Below are 4,133 nucleotides of genomic sequence, written 5' to 3' on the forward strand. Positions count from 1 at the left end.
TCAACTAATGCTTAAATATTGCTATTGTTTTATCTCAAAGAGAGAAAAATAGTTTCCTTTTAAACAAATCTTCTCTTTTAAAAAGTATTAATAAATTTTTGCCGACTTTGTATTCATAGCAAACACGAATATAATAAAGTTTTAGATACGGAGCACAAACTACAATGTTATATTAATCGTATTTTGAACATAGTATATATATATCCATAAAAACAGTACAAACTTATGTATGTTTATTATCAATATAAAATATATATATATATATATATATATATATATATATATATATATATATATATATATATATATATATATATTGTCACTATCCAAACACAACTACATACACATAGATACATTATAATCCAAAGTGTTGGGCTCGTGCCCAGCCCGGGCATATGCCATCTAGTATTAATTGAATAAAGACATATTTTTCAGGCGTGTTTAATTTTCATGACTTCATTATACTCTGTCCTTGCTACTTGTTTCCCAGAATTTTCTTCAATTTTTTCATTGAATCTTTCTTCGTTCTTTTTTTTTTTTTTTTTCCATTCAATGAGTCAATTCTTTTATTTGACCGTTTAAGTCACCAAGTCTCTAAAACTGAGGCCTATAAATATGTTATCTTCTACATTGCAATGGCATATCATAAAACTAGTTCAATATTCTCCTACAATATACACACTTTATAAGTTTAACTTTTTTGTCAAAGCCTTCTAGCTCTTCAATAGTAAGATTATTGATTTAGAATCAGTTTCCAATACCATCCATTTGATTATATTATCAATTATTTTAGTAGAATAAGTCATAAAAAATGGAGAGAAAAACATCTCAAATCCAACCTCCAACTTATGGAGATTTGATCACTATTCTTAGCATTGATGGAGGTGGCATTCGAGGAATTATTCCAGCTACCATTCTCAGTTTTCTTGAATCCCAACTTCAGGTCAATTTTCTTTTATACACATAAATATTATACATAATGATTCGTCGGTTTCTCTTTTATGACTTTAATTTTTGCACGCATGGCAAATTAAACTGGTAATATTAAATTTGCAGGAGTTGGATGGAAAGGATGCGAAACTTTTGCAGAAACCTTTATCGACGTGATTCTTTGGGCAGTACGGGGGCCTTGTGACGGCCATGCTAACGGCTCCGGACGAAAATAACCGTCCACTTTATGCAGCCAAAGATATTACTCCATTCTACTTAGATCATTGTCCAAAGATTTTCCCCCAAAAAAAGTGGTGCGTACATATTTATATAATTTTTGCTTTAATTCGAGTTTTATATACAACAATATACAAGCTCTTCACTGTTACAATAATATTAACTCTTTATGTAGTCTGTTAAATTGAATTGATTGTGTACAAACATTAACCAAATTATACAATTTTAATTGTTGAATTCACAAACATGCAGTGGTTGGTTTGCTTCTATTGGAAACGTATTGCAAGCTCTAGTAGGACCAAAATATGATGGTAAGTACCTGCATGAGGTTGTCAAGGAGAAGCTGAAAGATACTCGTCTTAGCAACGCTGTAACCAACGTTGTCATCCCCACTTTTGATATCAAGAAATTGCAACCTACCATTTTCTCCACTTATGAGGTATACATAAATTCAATTTATATATACTAACAGTAAAAAATTCTTTTACACTTTCAGTAGTTAACGTGTACTTCGTAATTTTATTTTCAAGTTTTATTACCAAATGGAATGTAATCTCGATTTTTTTGGATACGATATTTTACGAAACGATCCGCATGTTATGATGCAAAGATGTCCGATGTTTGTATCAGTACTTGACAAGACTCCAACTTATCTTCACTTTCATTATTTCAAAGTTGAAGATGGCAAAGGCAATGTTAGAGAACATCATCTCATTGATGGTGGCGTTGCTGCAAATAATCCTGTAAGAATTTAACTTATACATATATATTGATATTTAAAAAAAAAAACTATATCAGTTTATTTTAATTTGACATATGTTTAGCAAGTTACGTGTCATGAGTCATGACGTTACTAATTTTGAGAAAACACTAAAAATATATTGGCATATGTATTTTTCAGGGTTTGGTTGCAATATCAGAAGTGAGCAAAGAAATAATAAAGGACAATCCAGATTTCTTCCCAATAAAACCCATGGATTATGGGCGTTTCCTTGTAATATCAATAGGGACAGGAGCTGCAAAATGTGAACAAAAATATAATTCATCCATGGCAGGCAAATGGGGTATTGTTGATTGGTTATTTCACAAGGGTTCCACACCATTAGTCGAAGTATTCACACAGTCAAGTGCCGATATGGTGGATTATCATAATTCTGTTGTTTTTCAAGCTCTTCATTGTGAAAATAATTACCTTCGAATTCAAGTACGTATCTTTTTTGTCTTATCGTCTTTTTTTTCTTTTTCTCCTCCTTCCATTTGATGGATAGTGGTTGATTAATAAAACATTTTCTTTATTGAAACTAATTAACAGGATGATGGACTGAGTGGAACAGAAGCTTCAGTGGATGTAGCTACAAAGGAAAATTTGAAGAGACTAGTGGAAATAGGGAAAAATTTATTGAAGAAGCCACTTTCAAGGGTAAATTTGGAAACAGGTTTGACAGAACCAATTCCTAAAGGAGGCAATAATGAGGAAGCCCTTAAAAGGTATATCATCAGAGTTTTAATTTGATATTACGTTGGCTCTTTGAGAAAAGAAAAAAAAAGTATGTGAAACATTTTAGAAAAAACAAACTTTCGCTCTTATTAGAGAAAAATAAAGGGAAAATTTCAATAATGTACAATCTAGCATACAAAATTACATTTGCGTAGCCATATTTTTAAATTACACCCTCATAGCCACTTTGTCAGGGTATACAACATTATACAATAATATACAACTTTATACACCTGGAGCAGACAATGTATCAAAATTCTATAAAAGTGTATAATAATTTATAAGAGGTGTTTATACACACTTTTACACTGGGTATACAAGATTATACAAATTTATACAAGAGGTGTAAAACACTTTTACACTAGTATACAATATTATACAAATTTATACAAGAGGTGTTTGTACATAAGAGGGGTTTATACATAATGTATAAGAGGTGTTTATACACATTTACCTTCTTTTTTTTTTTTTTTTTTTGGCAACCGCTAAGAAACTTAGTGGGATATTTATTAATAATAAATAAAAGCAAAAAACATAAGTTCAAAACAAATAAAGGAACAAAAAAGTCCAACAGTGCCGACACAACAAAAAAATCAGGTGAAAGCCTAAATTATAAAAGTACAGACACTAGTGCTCGTCGGCTAAATTACGGCCAACGCTCGTAAAAAATAAAAAGTGGGCTAAAACAGGTAATTATTTTACCTTAATTGTCATACAGTGTTATTTTCCCAAAAACAAAATGGTGTTAGAAAAGTCCTCACTTGTTCTTTTGTGACTAAATTAATATATTAAAGATCGATTTAATCAAATATACATTAACAGTTTAAAATATTTTTGTATTATCAATGTATTTTAGCTAGTCTTACTGTCATATTGTCTAATTTGTTATGTTTATGTCATAAGTTAACTCATTAAAATGTTTCGTTTAATTTGTGACAGGTTTGCAACATTATTGGTCAATGAAAAAAGACTTCGTGAGTCAAGGTCACCACTTGTCACGAAAGTCTCGAAGTAATGATCCTACATATAAAAATTAAGTAAATGTAATATATATTATCAGTGTAAATTTCCTAGCTATATTCCCGATGAAATTTCTAAATTTGGGAGGAATATTAGGTATAGGGAAGTACTTTATGAAATTCGATTTATTTATTTGTAGTACTAGTACTAGTGTAAAATGTATTCATCATCATTCATATATACACATATGTGATATATGTAAATTATACATTCTTCAATAGTATCTACGTAATTCTTCGTATAAAAATAAAGTCTTACTCACAACATTCTTTATTGTCTGCTAAAAGTTCAGTAATTAAAAATCATGTTAAAATCACGTTTTACTAATGGGTATAAAACTTTCGGGTAAAATGTACATGCGATGTGTTTTTTGTTTTTTTCCTCCCCACATTTTTGGAACTCAACATTGAAATGTTTCTTATTATAAAATTTAAATAATTAGCTAGCT

The 4,133-nt window shown here is 29.9% G+C and overlaps 1 pseudogene; it reads left to right on the forward strand.

Annotated features, from left to right (window-relative positions):
• Positions 1-412: 412 nt before the first annotated feature.
• Positions 413-3,919, forward strand: LOC132035317 (patatin-like protein 2; annotated as a pseudogene).
• Positions 3,920-4,133: the final 214 nt, after the last annotated feature.

The sequence above is a fragment of the Lycium ferocissimum genome, chromosome 10, assembly GCF_029784015.1.
Source record: "Lycium ferocissimum isolate CSIRO_LF1 chromosome 10, AGI_CSIRO_Lferr_CH_V1, whole genome shotgun sequence".
In the NCBI taxonomy this organism is placed as follows: domain Eukaryota; kingdom Viridiplantae; phylum Streptophyta; class Magnoliopsida; order Solanales; family Solanaceae; genus Lycium; species Lycium ferocissimum.